This window comes from Chelonia mydas, chromosome 5 (genome assembly GCF_015237465.2).
Source record: "Chelonia mydas isolate rCheMyd1 chromosome 5, rCheMyd1.pri.v2, whole genome shotgun sequence".
NCBI classification, from domain to species: Eukaryota; Metazoa; Chordata; order Testudines; family Cheloniidae; genus Chelonia; species Chelonia mydas.
The window spans coordinates 72902495-72919132 of NC_051245.2; the positions used below are offsets into that span (position 1 = coordinate 72902495).

Below are 16638 nucleotides of genomic sequence, written 5' to 3' on the forward strand. Positions count from 1 at the left end.
AAAAGAAAAAAAGTTCCAACTTGAAGCAATGTGAAACAACTGAAATACATCAAAGCATAAGGCAATACTCTGCTTTTAATTTTGTGAATGATTGAACTCTGAAAACCTAATCTGTTCATTCATTATGTGTTGTTTCCCCAAGGCACAATGTAGAAAAGTAGACATTCCCATTCATTTGACCCTGTGGGAATAAAAGGGATAAGGAAAGTATATGTTTAATAGTAGTATGTTGGATTTGAAGGTTACAAATATATGTATATAACTGGGCATAAAAATGGAGCAGAGAGCATGATAAAGCTGTAAAGTCAAGCCCCTGAAAGTTAGGAAATGCCAGAATTAAGGTTGCTTGTGCAACCATAATTTGCCCCTGTTGTGCGTATGCATTATGACACAGTCTTTAATTACATGATCATATGCTATTGTTTCTCTAAAGCAACCCGGCCTCATTCAGTTTTTTTGTGTAATATCCTAGATTTTAAAAAAGCAAACAAAAAAGAAAAATTCTATCACATAGAAACACATTAACTCCAACAAGAAAAGGAGTACTTGTGGCACCTTAGAGACTAACCAATTTATTTGAGCATGAGCTTTCGTGAGCTACAGCTCACTTCATCGGATGCATCCGATGAAGTGAGCTGTAGCTCACGAAAGCTCATGCTCAAATAAATTGGTTAGTCTCTAAGGTGCCACAAGTACTCCTTTTCTTTTTGCGAATACAGACTAACACGGCTGTTACTCTGAAACCTGTCATTAACTCCAACATGATTAATCAGTAAGGTTTGAATCTAGAGCCAAACACAGAGCTCTGCTATTTGAGCTAACAGAGCAATTGTTAGCAATAGTAGGTTGCCATCCTCTGTGTGGCCAGTCACTAGAGGAAGATGAGGCAAATACTTTGCCAGTGGATTTCACAGCTATTTGCTGATAGTAAAGGGATGGTAAGACTCAGGAATTTGGGATTTCATTTCAGGTTCTGAGGGAAGTGTTCTCTAATGGTTACAGATCATTCTGTCACCAGGCCCCTTGGCTCCTTGTCCCAATCCCACATTGCCCCAGACCCCTTTATTCCAGTCCTCATCTCTTACTCCCACTCTCAGTTCCTTGTCCTAGTCTCCATCCTACACCAAAACCCTTTTCCAATTCTCACCCTTTACCCTGCTCCTAATACCTGTGCATTCCATACAGGCTGTTTTCGCCTTCTCTTCTCCATTGCCTTGGCACCAGCAGAAGGACCAGTGAGAATAGTCTTTCTCCTCTCAGTTCCTCGGCCCAGCACCACAGCAGGCCCCGGCTTCCAGGATAAACCTTTTCAGGGAAAGTCCTCTGGCTGGAGCATCCTCAGTGCAAATGGTGTCTTTGGAAAAATTATCTGCCAAACTCTAACAAGTCTTTATTGAGAGCATGTGTGAACTGAGGTTTACAGAAGCTCATAATTTGGCTAAATTTGGGTGGATTTCCACAGGGAAGGGAGGGGGGAAGAGAGAGAGAGAGATCCCAGTCACCAAGGGACCGTACCCCTCGCACATTTCAAGTCCTTGATCCACAGTATGGAAGCACTACAGCTTTACAATGAAATTTTTTATACATTTTTCAACATTATATATATTTAGTGCAAATGGTTAAAGTCTGGCAAAGTCATAAGGATCTGAAAACAAGGTTTTACAATAGAAAATACTGGCAACCTTATGCTAGATGTATCACCTCTAATATACGTAGCCAAGATTTTAAAAATGGGAACCTACAATTAGATTCCTAAATATGTGCCTGAACACTAGGAGATCGTTTTGGCTTCAGTGGGAGCCCCCGGGGCTCTCAGCACATCTGAAAATCTGGTGACTTAGGCCCTGATCCTGCAGACAGCTATTTACATAAGTAGTTCCATTGATTTTAAAGGGACTACCCACGTACATAGCATAAAGCTTGCTGGACTGGGGTCAGACTTAAGAAATTCTTCTTGAAAAGCTTTATATATCTCACACACACACACACATTTAACTTGCACACACACACGTGTGTGTGTGTGTTTCATGAACACTTTATATAATGATGACTTTATATGGGATACAATAAAAGATGATTTTTCTTACTGAACATCTGCTTTATGTCTTATGAGGGGACAAAATAATTACATGGAAAAAAATCAAATTTACATCTATATGTATTTCCCAGATCTGAAGACTGTGAGATGCTCTAGGGTCTGAACAGGAAGCTGGACAATTGTTTTCTCCTACGGTTTTATATTTATGCAGTGTATGTTTTTTCTTTTCCATCTCTTCACTACCATGAACACCCCCTCCTATGTATGTTTCCTTCTCAGCTGCCAAGCAATAACCAGTTCTGATGTCAGGCAGCTTCTCTCAATGCTTAGGCTCTGCTTCCTGACTTTTTTCTCCAAGATTTAAGGGGGGGAAATTGTCAGGATTCCAGCCAAAGCTCAGGAACATATACATTCATGGGTACTTTTTAACTTTTAATTATTTCCTATCACAAGACATAAATCAGTAGTTTAGTAAGAAAATCATCTTGCTATTGTATCCCACATAACATAATCATTTAAATAAAGGTCTATGCTCTTTCCCAAAGTATGCCAGTTTTCTTCATTTAAACAATGCTGTGTAAGTTATAACTGGAATTAGTGATACATTTCTCTTGCAATTTTCCAAAGACCTCAAAGGAAATTATTGTACATCAAAGAGTTCAGACAAGTTGACATATCCATTTATATATATAAAAACAAACAACCAGTAGAGCTTCAAACAAAAATCTTTGTTCTCCCATGGAGGTGGAAAAAAAGATGGCATCTGTATCAAGGTATTTGTTTGTCTATTTAACAAAGGAAATCAGGCTGTAGTTTTGAAGGCTAACATTTTCAAAAGCTTATGTCACTGAATTTAGCAGCTTGGGTGGCTATAGCATTTCGGTTGTTGCTTGGTTGGTTGCTTTTTACCCATATGGGTGTTGGAGGCATTTTCAGTGCAGTTATGGCATTCCTTTAAAATAGGGACAAGAGGTTGGGTGCTCTTAATGGGATTTCAAAACTGCCCAACAAATGCAACAAGATACTTCTCCGATAGCCATGCCTAAGGAGGTGCAAGCAGACACCTCTATAGCCATCACAGCCTCCCACCCTTCTTCAGATCTTGCCCAAGAATATACAACCATATCAAACTACAGATCAGTGACATTAGGGAAGGAAATTCCACATTTCAGGAAGAATTAGGTTCTGTAAATTACAAATAAAGTGGCAGCTGTTTGGAGATGCTCAAGTTTTGAAATAGTAGAAGGCAAATGGATTAGTGGACAGAGTGCAGGTGAGGTGGTCAAAAGCATAAGAAAAATGCAGTTTATCATATGGATGTCACTACAAAGGTTTATGCACACACTTAACTTTCAGTAATCCCTCTGAAATCCAGTAGTCACATTAAAGTGAAGCTTTTGTGGGATTGGGAGCTAAAACTGTATTTTTTCATGGAAATAAAATCTTTTTCATGGAGCAAAAAGGCAAATTGCAATGGCGAGCATTACATTTTAGACCCTGAGTCAGCAGAGCATTTAAGCACATACCTAAGTCCCACTGACTTTAATAGGATTAAACGCGTTCAAGTTAAGCACATATTTAAGTTCTTTGCTGAATCTGTGTCGAAGTGACCATTATCATTAAACAATGCTTGTTGAATGCGAGAAATGTTTCAGTAGGTCCCTTCAGAAAAAGGCAAACAATTTCATGTGTTTTGTTTTTTTGCTTGTTGGGGCTTTATAGTGTTAATGGAGTCATTGTCTCCAGTGGACTGTGGAATGTGAAAGGGATGGGTCCCGTTTCTCTTAGGTTCTTGCTTTATTTTATTTTATTTTATTTAGTTAGTTAGTTAGTTTGGCTGCACAAATTCTGAATGGTTTAGTCCCCATCATGCAGCTAAAAAAAAAAAAAGCAGGCAGCTTTATACATCAGACGACAGAGATGAGCAGAAACATGCAGGAAAAGAAAACACAATTTAAGAGAAAGAGGTCCAGGGGTTCCCTTCCCCCCAAGAAGATGGTACAGGGTTATTTGTTTGTTTTTGGAAAGTTAGGTCTCCTTTCTCCTCAGCTTCTATTTCCTTTTCTCTCTGTCTACCAGTGGGCTGGAAGCTCAGTATGAGAGAGCATAAAAACCAGCCAGCAGGCAGCAGACAAGGCAACCTCTATACCTGTTTCCTGCACTAAGATCACTCACTCAGTGGCATTCACATCTCAGGCTTTTCCCTGCACATGTACAGTAAGCAAGAAATCTGATAGAAATTTTAAATTTCACATCTTTTACAGCAAATAATCAATTTAAAATTTCCTCTGCAATCCATGATGACTGTGAAAATAATACAGCCTTAGACATCATCACAACATGTGTATATATACATGAGAACAGAATTTGGATCCAAATTTTGTGTGTGATACATAAATGTATGTAAATAGAGAACTCTAAACTGATTGGAAAGTTCAGTTATTTCTCTCTGAACATCTGCTTTCCCATAATCTAGGCAGACTTCTTCCCATTTGTGTACTAGGCAGTGATTATATGACAGACTGATTCAGCTACCATCACACTATATATGCCTAAAACATGGTTACATTTTCTTGATTGAAAGCTTCAGTCCATCTGCCTATTTCTCACTAAAGTTTATTTTACAGCATTTCTGTTTCCTTCTAAGAAAAGAACTCAATTTGGACAGTTTTTGTTTGAGAAACAAGGTCAATTTTTTGACATCCATTACCCTGGACAAAAAGATTAGAGTGATATAAATGTCAGCAAGGGGCCTTTTTTCCTTGTACTAATTCACAATATCTAGTAATGCCAGCTGGTTGTGTCACTGTTTACCACATAAAATATGTGTAGAAGGGTCCCTAAAAAAAAAAAATCAATAGCCATTATCATTGTTATTTACCATCATCATAATCCATCATCTGCTGTTGTTTCACACCACATTTTCCATGCCAAGTGTGGGCGTGCAGTACCATGCTGATGAATAGCTGCAAATTGCCATTCCAGGACTGCTGAGTTTCTGCTAGTTGGTGTAGCAAAACGCTTGCCTTCATGGTGGGAAGCATTGCACTGTGCTATTAAGAGGGACCTCAGCTGAGATTTTTCTCAATTTTTACGCATTCTTCTTGCAAGACACCACAATAATTAGCCCCTGTATGTAGTAAACAAGAGACGTAAAATCCTAGACCAAAATGTTGAATAGGGAGAATAACTTCTCAGTGTGAAAAAAAGTTAACCAGTTGGAATTCTTTGGTTGGTTAACTGTGTCAAACAAACAGTAAGCTCTAAGATATCAAATCAAAAGATAGAGGGTGGGGACAGGGGGGCGGGCAGGTTGCATGAAAGAATCTTTGAACTGGCTCAAGAAAAAAAAAAAAAGGAAAATTCAGCCCCACCCAAATCTTGAACGTAATGCAAAATTCTACTCTGAAAGATCTGAAGTGCTTGGCTAAGGTCATGCATAGGTGGGAGTTGGGAGAGGGTCCAACATATCCTCAGCAGTTTACTATTATTTTGCCTTCCCCACTTGTTCTCAGTTGGGACAGGGCTTTTGGAGGCACCTGATGGCTTGCTAGCTCACCAGCCTTATGTTCTTCTCACCTACAGGGTTAGTCTACTGCTATCCTTCTTGCTGTTCACATCATTACTCCATGACCAATTCCTTACGCTAGCCAATCCATGGATTGGCATGGAAGCCTTACAGAAGGTTACTTGACTCCTCATCTCAGGAAGAGAGAGAAAAAAAAGGCCCTGATTCAGCAAATTACTGAAGGATGTTCATAACTTTAAGCAAATGAGTAGCCCCAGTTAAAATCAATGAGATTTCAGTTGGGACTATGTATGTGCTGAAGTTGACTTCTTTTGGTCTACGTATGTGCTTTAAAGTTACATGCACAGTTAAGCATTTGCTGAATTGGGACCCAAACCACTGCCAAGAGAAGAAAGGAGGGAAAGGTTACTGCTTAGAATGAAAGAATGTGATGCCAGCCTCAATTAGACATCAAGGAAACATCCTTGCATGGCTAAGAAAAATTTCATTGCCAAAACCACAATAATAATAAATAATAATAAATAATAATAATTAATTATAAAATAACATTTTACAATTTATTCATAAAATGAGTTATTCTTAATTCAGAATATGAAATTTTTCAGAGAGGGGTAGAAAGGAAAATAGTCTTTGGGGGCAAGATATAAAGATAATGCCATCGGGATCAGCGTTATGTTAAAATGTCTGCATTTCTTATGTATATTCATATGGCAGCAGAATTTACATTTTCCTGGCACCTTAATCTGGCTACGTTCAGATCTTCAGGGCTGCTTTTCTCAATGCTAACTTTAATTAATTCAAAATGATAATAAGGTAATTCACTGCCCCTGCAGAGGCACAGAACAAAAGGGCCTGAACCATGAATTTATATTTTAGGTATATTATTTTGGGGTACAGCATTTATCATCAACATTTAAACTCAGTCATAAATTGAGGCCCTAGAAGCTGATTAAGTATACTAAAAAACAAAAATCAGCATCTTTATTAATCTATGATAGTAACCTGTTCATAGTAGAATGGATACAGTATGGCACAAACATTATTTGTTGCGTCCTGTAAAGGCATAAATAAAACAAAGTAGGAACATGGAAACTTTTTCTGCCATATCACTTAAAGAATGACCAGCATAGGGTGCAAATTAAATATATTTCCCTTCTTAGAGTTGAAAAGTGGATTTTTCCCCCCTAAGTAATGGCCATGTTAGTGCTGAAAAAAATAATATTTTGGGCCAAGGAGCTGTGCTTTATAGTAGCTGAGCATCTGGCCCTGAATGTTTAAGGTTTATAAATTGAAGACACAATGTAGTAAATTGTTTTTAGCAATTACTGTGCATATCAACTGGCAGAATGGATGTATAAGAAATATCCATCAAGGACCACAAGTTTGCTATTTAAAGACTGAAATGAGAATAGAATAAAATTGCTGTGGTAATAGTATCTTTCATTGCCAAGGTGTCAGAAAGCCTGAAAAAAAGTCATACAGTGATGCTTATTTGTTCAGTTATACAGATTGATTTAAGGGCCTTTATTTTCTGACTTTGTCTTCTAAATCTATGGGCCAGGGTGAAAGAGTCAGGTAGGCCCTGAACTGAAGAAAACAGGAAGACTACAGGGTGTGAGGGGGAAATAGTTCCCCTTATTAAAATGGACTGTTTAATATATTGGGATAGATCCTGAGCTGGTGTAAATCAGTGTAGTTCCATTGACTTCCCTATTTCAGCTGAAGGTTTGGCTCTAAATGTGTAATGTTAGAAGAAGACAGAATGGAAGGCAAAAGTTCTCCTTCTTAAATGTTTACCACTTGTTTTCTGGGGTCAGCCAATCAAGATTTAGAATGTTTACTTTGCAACATGCTGAACTGTTGCCTTTTACAGATTACACTGGGCATTGCATTCACATATCTATCTTTCATCACAAAGATTGTCAGAAGAATGGGAAAAGGAACAAAAGGAACATTCTTAAAGGAAAACTGCAGTGATTAGATAAATACCTGAATAAATATTTACTATATATGGACACACATTTTTAAAATGGCTCTTAATAACAAGTCTCCTTTATCAGTTATAAAATCATGTAAGTGGATTGGTTTGGATGTGCACATCTCGAATATTCTATTACATTTATCATTTGTAAATGGATAACTCAACCTTTGTTGGTGACAAAGTGTTTTAGGGGAAATTTCAATAAGGAGAGAGAGTTGTGACTTGGCAAACAGAAATTGGGAGGACTTTCCATATATGGGGGCAGCATGCAAAAAAAGCCTAGAGATTGGTGTGGAAAGAGAAGAAAAGGGAAATAGTGTTAGTGCAGCACAGGGAGAGAGGAGAAATGTGAGAGAAGAAAAGGTCTCCTCAGTTAGCCAAAGACTCTCTAAGACTTTCAGGTGATTGACTTCTATGGGCGTTCTGTCATCCACTGTGCTATGAACAAGTTTATGAAAAAGATAAAACATACCTTTAAATCACTTTGAAACTGTCTGGCCTGAGTTCCATTCCATTATGTTATCCTAGGTCTTCTCATTCTTCCATTCCTAATATGCATAATCAGATTAGCAAATTGGTCATATCTCCTTGATTAATTATTTTTGTTATAATTAAAACACTGAATGTTGTACTGATTTACTGCTCTTTTTAACTGGCCCTGGTGAATAAAATATCTGTTATATTATTTTGGAATTTTCCTTTGGAATGCAACTCTGATTTAGAGTATGTGTACTGTGGAGTCCCGGAGTGTGATTGCAGCTTGTGTAGACATACCAGACCAAGCTTGAATCCACCTAGTTTGTGTACCGTAGCAGTGAAGCGATGGCAATATGTGCTTCACCACAAGCTAGTCATGTGAGTAATTGCCCAGAGTTCTCAGTGGACTTATACCACCCCTGCAGCTGCAGCTTTACTGCTTTGGTACCCAAGCTAGTAGTTCGATTAAACATAGCTGGGGTATGTCTACACGAACTGCAATATTTAAAGCACAGTGGTTTTATAGACACACAAGTGACACAAAACCAGGTGAATTTTGGAGTTTGACCAAGAGTGAGGTTTTTTTAAAGGTTTTAGATTTGTTCAACTCAATATGCAAAGTTTCAGAGTAACAGCCGTGTTAGTCTGTATTCGCAAAAAGAAAAGGAGTACTTGTGGCACCTTAGAGACTAACCAATTTATTTGAGCATAAGCTTTCGTGAGCTACAGCTCACTTCATCGGCTGCATACTGTGGAAAGTGTAGAAGATCTTTTATACACACAAAGCATGAAAAAATACCTCCCCCCACCCCTCTCTCCTGCTGGCAATAGCTTATCTAAAGTGATCACTCTCCTTACAATGTGTATGATAATCAAGTTGGGCCATTTCCAGCACAAATCCAGGTTTTCTCACCCCCCCCCCCCACACACCAGCAGGAGAGTGGGTTTGTGTGGGGCGGGGGGGGTGAGAAAACCTGGATTTGTGCTGGAAATGGCCCAACTTGATTATCATACACACTGTAAGGAGAGTGATCACTTTAGATAAGCTATTGCCAGCAGGAGAGTGGGGTGGGGGGAGGTATTTTTTCATGCTTTGTGTGTATAAAAGATCTTCTACACTTTCCACAGTATGCGTCCGATGAAGTGAGCTGTAGCTCACGAAAGCTCATGCTCAAATAAATTGGTTAGTCTCTAAGGTGCCACAAGTACTCCTTTTCAATATGCAAAGTGAAACCCAGTGGTTGTGAGCCCACATTGATTAAAACCACTGGAAAGCTTCTCCTATGAAATGATGCCAATGAGTATGTATGCAAATTAACTTTCTGAAGTCCACACACTTCCAGTCAGGATGATAGCGATCAGTTGAACAGTGTCTGTCTCTTGAAAACACCGTGGTTTATACAGTCTTCCCTTTCTCTTTTATTTCTATAGTAAACAAATAGACATAGGGAAAGAAAAACAATTTATATCATTTGGGTACAAACCATCTGACAAAGTCCATAAATACCTGCTGTTGGAACATGGCTGAACAAACAACTATACATATAATTTTAAAGGCATATAAAGCAGCACTATAATATAGTTATGTAATTGTTTGGGGAATTATATTCCTTGCTGATGTGAACTACTATCAATTAGTCACTGATTCCACCGGGCATTTAGTGTGAAGTGGAATTAGTTAAAAGGTAGCTTTCCTATTCAGGTATTAATTTCCAGGGCTCTCCAGCCTATGTTTTGAGACATTACAATTACAACGGTCTTTCATTTCTACCAAAACAGATTTAAGTAACACTAGAGTTTAAAGGAGGAAAGAAGAGGGGAGAGATAGAAAGGAGGAGGGGGGACTGATGGGACAGCTTGTTATTTTTATTTATTTTTCCTCCTTTAATAGAATACAATTCTTGTCTATCAACCAGACAGCTCAGCCCTGCTTAAGGCACAATCTCTGTGAGAAAGCTCTGAGGCTTTAAACTTCAGACATAGCTGTCACAAGTTGATGCACACACACACATGCATACACATACACACAAGTGATCATTATTGCCTGGCAGTGAAAGACCCTGCATCCAACTGACCTAATGGGTCACTCACTGTATGAACTATGTCATTTAATTTCAATAGAGGTCTCTTTTTTCATATAAGCAGTAATACAGCATACATTATGCAAGTAGACAAATACAAGACATAACCATCAGGAAGGAGAGCTTTAAAAAAATGTACACAGCATAGCCAGAGTCAGTTGAAAAAGGATTTATATCTCTTGAGTGTCTGGCCTTGAAATAGATGGGAAATTTCAATCAATCAGATAGTGGTGAATGATGGGTATGATAGAAGAGAATCTAAAGAGATAATACATGTTAAATACAAAAAGGCTACAGCATACTGACCCAGGAAGAGATCTGGGAGATATTCCTGAGATTGCCTGAAGCCCTGAGCCCAATCTGAAGGTGAGGAAGACACACAAAGTGCTGGTGTGTTATTCTGTGAAACTAAGGCTTAGTCTCTACTACAAACTTAATGTCAGTATTACTACATCGCTTGGGGGTGTGGAAACTCCTCTTTACCCCCAAATTTTTTGGAGATTTGAAGTGTTGGCTTTGGACCATCTCTGGGACAATTTCTAGTGTACAATCAATTTTTCAGTGAAAAGGAAGGGATCCCTTCTGCCCATACTTGAATCCTTTTCATTTGATCACAGAGCCAATCATTCCTGTCCACACTCTCACACCGTATAGAGATGTGTTTCGGGTTCCCTTTTGGGTGAATAGCATGGAGCTAGTGCATTCACTCAATCACAAAGAGAAATCAAATGAAAATGACAATGGCCTTGCAAAATACAAGCAGTTATGGCTAGTTTTTACCCTGGCCAAATACATCCATAAGGAATGAAAGGGCATAAGATAAAAAAAAGTGGGGAATAAAATGTAAATTTTAGTCAATATTTTCTATGTGAATGCTATGTGTCCTGCTCAGCAACTGATCTTACAAGATATGAGGTGATGCATAGTTCTGTATCTCAAAATAGGATCTCTTAGTTTTCAAGCAAGATTCCTGAACATTGATATATAATTATGTATTACAGACAAAACATTAACTAAAAGGGGTTATTTTTGGAGGAGTTTAGAGTGGTATGGGGAAAAGGGAAGGCATTTCTCCTAGATTTAAGTCCTTATTACAGAACAGTACTTTGTTCTAGTTTTCTTTACAAAATATATCCACGTTTCACTGCAACTTCTATTTCCGACCTTTCTGTTTGTTTTTTCTACAAAACCATTTTATCTTTCCCCCTAACATATAGGGCGCACACAGCAGATTTTTTAAATCTAAAAGTGTATTATTTTCACAGTTGTTATTCTCGTCACATAATGCAGCCAATAATGTTTTCCTTTCTTTGTTGATTTCCCTTCTGTGTCACAGAATCATAGAATCATAGACTATTAGGGTTGGAAGAGACCTCATGAGGTCATCTAGTCCAATCCCCTGCTCAAAGCAGGACCAACACCAACTAAATCATCCCAGCCAGGGCTTTGTCAAGCCGGGCCTTAAAAGCCTCTAAGGATGGAGATTCCACCACCTCCCTAGGTAACCCATTCCAGTGCTTCACCACCCTCCTAGTGAAATAGTGTTTCCTAATATCCAACCTAGACCTCCCCTACTGCAACTTCAAACCATTGCTTCTTGTTCTGTCATCTGCCACCACTGAGAATAGCCTATCTCCATCCTCTTTGGAACCCCCCTTCAGGTAGTTGAAGGCAGCTATCAAATCCCTCCTCACTCTTCTCTTCTGACTAAATAACCCAGTTCCCTCAGCCTCTCCTCATAAGTCATGTGCCCCAGGTCCCTAATCATTTTTGTTGCCCTCCGCTGGACTCTCTCTAATTTGTCCACATCCCTTCTGTAGTGGGGGAACCAAAACTAGACAAAATACTCCAGGTGTGGCCTCACGAGTGCCGAATAGAGGGGAATAATCACTTCCCTCGATCTGGTGGCAATGCTCCTACTAATACAGCCCAATATGCCGTTGGCCTTCTTGGCAAGAAGGGCACACTTCTGATTCATATCCATCTTCTTGTCCACTGTAATCCCCAAGTCCTTTTCTGAAGAATTGCTGCTTAGAATTATAGAATTGGTCCCCAGCCTGTAGCGGTGCATGAGATTCTTCCTTCCTAAGTGCAGCACTCTGCACTTGTCCTTGTTGAACCTCATCAGATTTCTTTTGGCCCAATCCTCCAATTTGTCTAGTCACTCTGAACCTTATCCCTACCCTCCACCGTATCTACCTCTCCCCCTAGCTTAGTTTCATCTGCGAACTTGCTGAGGGTGCAATTCATCCCATCACCCAGTTCATCAATAAAGATGTTGAACAAAACCGGCTCCAGGACCAACCCCTGGGGCAGTCCACTTGATACCGGCTGCCAATTAGACATTGAGCCATAATAATAATGACACTGAATTTTGCCTTTCAAGCTGCTACAACTATTTTGTGGAAAGTTTGCCTATAATCGTGAGTGAAGTCATTTCACAACAAAAATATGTCATATGGCCACTGTGACAGGGCACACTTGTCCCGCACTGGTACTGAGAGGAGCAGCTGAGCTCATTCAGGGCTGACCGCCGAAGAGAGAGGATACACATTGCGAGCTCCAGTCCAGGAACCACAGAAGCCCCAGACAGTGGAAGCCAGGGATGCTGAGACTCTGGCAGATGCCCAAGGAGTGGCGGAGCTGTTGGGAGCCACACTGACTGAGCAGCCCAGAGACCCCAAAGATGCCAGGACCACAGCATCAGGAACTGGGGAGGAAGTAGCTCAGGGAGACTAGTTGTGGTGCTGAGTGGGGTCAGCACGTTTCAAGTGGATTCCCTGCTGACCCCATGGTGAGCATACGTGCCACTGACTGAGCTGTAACCCAGTGGAGCAGGGAGGGCGTGGATCCCCCTACCCAGCCACCGCCCACCCTGGGGTGATGGCCCACTCCCCTGACAGGCCACTAGGCCACGCAGCCCCATGGAAGGGGCAGTTATACTGACTCTGGCCACTAGGCCATGCAGCCCTGAGAGAGAGGAATCTTACTGACTCTGGACACTAGGCCATGTGGCTCTAAGAGAGGGTGACCTTCCTGACTCTGGACATTGGGCCATTCAGCCCTGAGAGCAGCCCTGAGAAAGGGCAGCCCTACTGACTCTTTCAGCTAGGCCATATTGCCTTGCTGAGCCAGATGGCCACACCAAGTCTGACCACTAGGCAATACATCCCGGACGAACCGGGAAGCCATATTGACTCAGGTCATTGGGTCCCACAGCTCTGTGAGAAGGAGCTGTCACCCTGACATTGGCCATTGGGCCACACAATCTTGAGAGCGAGAGAGAGAGCAGCCATATTGACTTTTACTGCTAGTCCACACTACCCCAAGACAAGGAATGGTCATAAGAATGCGATCACGGGGAAGTAATTACCCTGCCCCAAGAGGGGACGAAGCGCACTTGCCCTTTGACATCAAATAAGATGAATCTTTCTCCTACTAGTGAATTCAAAAGTTCTTACTGTTCACTCCTTTTTTAATTTTTATCCAAAACTGAAAGGGAGTTTAAGGTTGAACATCTGGCTTTGTTTTCCTGTTGCTATCAGTATCCTCTCCCCAAGCCTTCAAGCTAACCATTATCATTGTCTTTGGAGAGCTAGGAGAAAACTGTATTTCTCAGTCAAAACAGAAGTTAAAACTCTGTTGTTTTTTTCCACATTATATTTTATAACATGTTTTATTCCAAACTCAAGCAGACTGATCTCTCTTACATCTCTCTAAGTTCATTCACCTTATTGGAGTTACTCCTAATTTAAACCACTGAAAACAGAGTCAGAATATTTCCTCCCTCCAACACGTTTGTAAACTCCATTCACATAAATGAGACTTGTGTCAATGTAAGAATGGAACCCCAAGTCTGATCGCATACTAATTCAACACTGGTGTGAGTCTGTAGAATTCAGTGGGTTTGATCCTGGTTAATACATATATACATACATACAGATACACTTTGTTTTGAAAACAAATAGTTACACAATGACTTTTCCAATTCCCTTTGGAAGAGAAATGATTTTGAATGTAATGTCGGCTGCTATGATCCTTCAATCAAATTCAGGCCTTCTCCCCCAAAGCCTCCCCCTGTGTTAGATTACTCTTCCAGGAAGGCGGATTGAAATGGGTAAGAATATTTATCAGCTGCTTGATACACACAGTGCCAAGGCACAAGGTCAAACTACTTTCAATACAAAATACAATTAGATAGAACCTTAGGGTTTAGTGTTTTTAATTTCCTTTTCTTGTAGAAAGAGATTGTTTGAAGAGAAGAATTTAGAAAGTAACAAAAACCCACATTTAATTCTTAAAGGGGTAACTGGAGAAGAAATAAACCTTAGAAAAAACTATTTGAATGAATGTTCTGTAAATATTTGATAATTATCAGGAGCGAGAAAATTTCAGTGTGTTGGGCCAGATTCTCAGTCCCTGGTCAAAGTCCCTGGCACCATGGGAGCTGCCTAACAAGGCAGCTGAGGATTCTCCTTGTTTAAGAGAATCCTCACCTAGCCTCCAGCAGTATGCCCGACAGTGGGTTGGGGATGTCAGCTTTGAAAGGGGCATCAGTGGATTCATTGCATTGGAAGAATGACTTCTATGGGGCCATTGCAATTGTAGTATGTTAAAGCAGCCAGGTAGTTGTACTAACTTACACTGGGAAGCTGAATCAGTTCCCAGCTGCTCCCAGGACTGAGGGGAGTGCAAAGGTGGCTTTAAACAGAACTCAAACCGTGCAAAGGATCATGTCAATTTTTTTAAAATCAGCAATATGTATAACAATCTTTAGTGGGAGACTCCAAAATACTTCCAAGAAGAACAGCATTTAAAGAACAGTTTTATATTAGATTGATACTTAATAATAATTCCTCCTTTATTCAGAATGATACTTACTGGTAAAATTACAGTATCTGTTTCTGCGAGTTGTATGGCATAAAGGGTCATGGTCCCAATGAGCTTCTAAAAGTGTTTATTTGTTCCTGCTGTTCATGACTGTGAACCAATTGAATTTGCAAAATGAAAACAATTAATCCACCACTACCATCACAACAAAACATCTTACTCCTCTTCCAGTTATACACATTTTCTTCTATAGACTTGCCCATTCCTCTTTCCAAAGTTTCCCATTTCTCACCCCTAGCACCTTGTTTTCTGTCTCAAATATAATAATAGTAACTTAAACAGCTCATTCTATAGGATGTTAATGGCTTATTAGTACAGCTGTGCGAATAACAGGTTTTTCAGTTTTCTGGCAATTCGGAAAAATCAGGGGAAAATAAATTTGAGTCAAATAAAACATTCTGTTTCAATATTTTCTAAATGCAACATTTTACTTTTGACCATTTTAAACTGTTTTGGTAGGGGGTTATTCAATAAAGTTAAAGGAAATTTTGGAAAGAAAAATAATTTTGAATGGAAATAGTGAACCATTTCATTTTAAAAAGTCAAAATGTTCAGATTGGGGAGTGCTGTTTTGTGGAGGGTTGTTTGGGCTTGGGCTAGGGATTTTTATTTTGTTTATTTTTAACTGAAACAATCTCACAAAAAAGACAAATTTATTGTCACCAAATCTGCATTTTTTGTTAGAGAAAAATTTCAGCAGAAACATTTCACCCAGCTGTACTTGTAAGTGTTGTAGTAGGACAGTCACTCACTCTGGTGAAGGAACAGCTTAGTAACAGTACTTACAAAGGATTGAGAAATGAAATTGAGAGACTTCCAAAGGTGTCCTGTCCATACCTTCTCAGCCAGAAAGGTGATGGCTCTGATGTGGGCCACTGAATATGGGATGAAGGGTGGTCTAAATAAGGGTGGAGGGCAAAGAGGAGGAGAGAAAAAGAACCTTCAGAGCCCTGAAGGGGATGTGGAGGAACACCTGGAAAAAATGGGAGGCAGGAAAAGGGAAAAATATATTAATCTGACTGCTGGAGCTGCACCTATAAAAATTACTTTTCAAAGTCTTTATCTTTTTCTTTTGTCTTACTCACCTTGTCTTTTCTTAAGTCAGTTTGAACTCTCTCTCTCTCTCCATATACATATATAAAATCCTCTCTTACACTCTTCTTGACTTTAAGAAAGAAACAGATACAAGATTATTCTCCATATTTTCATCAGATTCTCCAAATAAATATCGCTTTCTGTTTCTCCAGTGCAGCTATCTGAGCATCTGCAAAGCATTTGGCATTGTCATACTCATAAAAAAAAACACTTTGCAATTCTAGTAAATTATGCAGAGTTTAGCGAGGTATAACAATGCCACATCTGTTTTGATTCTAATAAATTCCAGTGTAAGGGTGTTAAATCCACAGAGTCTTGGCTGAGTTGCCCATGCCATGTCTGGAAAAAACATTTTTTTATTCTTTGGCTCTATCTACTGCTTTCAATTTGCCTTCACAATCGTACAGTACAGAAGAAACAAAATAATCAGCCAAAGTTTCCTCTTGATTATGGGTGGGGTTTGATCTGTTCGGAAGCTTTAGTAAGACATGATGCATGGATGGGGAATGGGTCACAAAGTACTAACAGTTAACTATTTTGGATCACT

At 39.6% G+C, this 16638-nt stretch overlaps 1 long non-coding RNA gene across 2 annotated transcripts in view; it reads right to left on the reverse strand.

Moving 5' to 3' along the window:
* The window catches only part of LOC122465944, a 31236-nt gene that overhangs the window by 13716 nt on the left and 882 nt on the right, over positions 1 to 16638 (reverse strand). For both annotated transcript variants that reach the window (XR_006291099.1, XR_006291098.1), the window contains exons 2-4: positions 16082 to 16161; positions 15783 to 15969; positions 8021 to 8096 (exon numbers count right to left, since the gene is read on the reverse strand). This is a non-coding gene — a long non-coding RNA (uncharacterized LOC122465944). The remainder of the gene's footprint in view (positions 1 to 8020; positions 8097 to 15782; positions 15970 to 16081; positions 16162 to 16638) is intronic.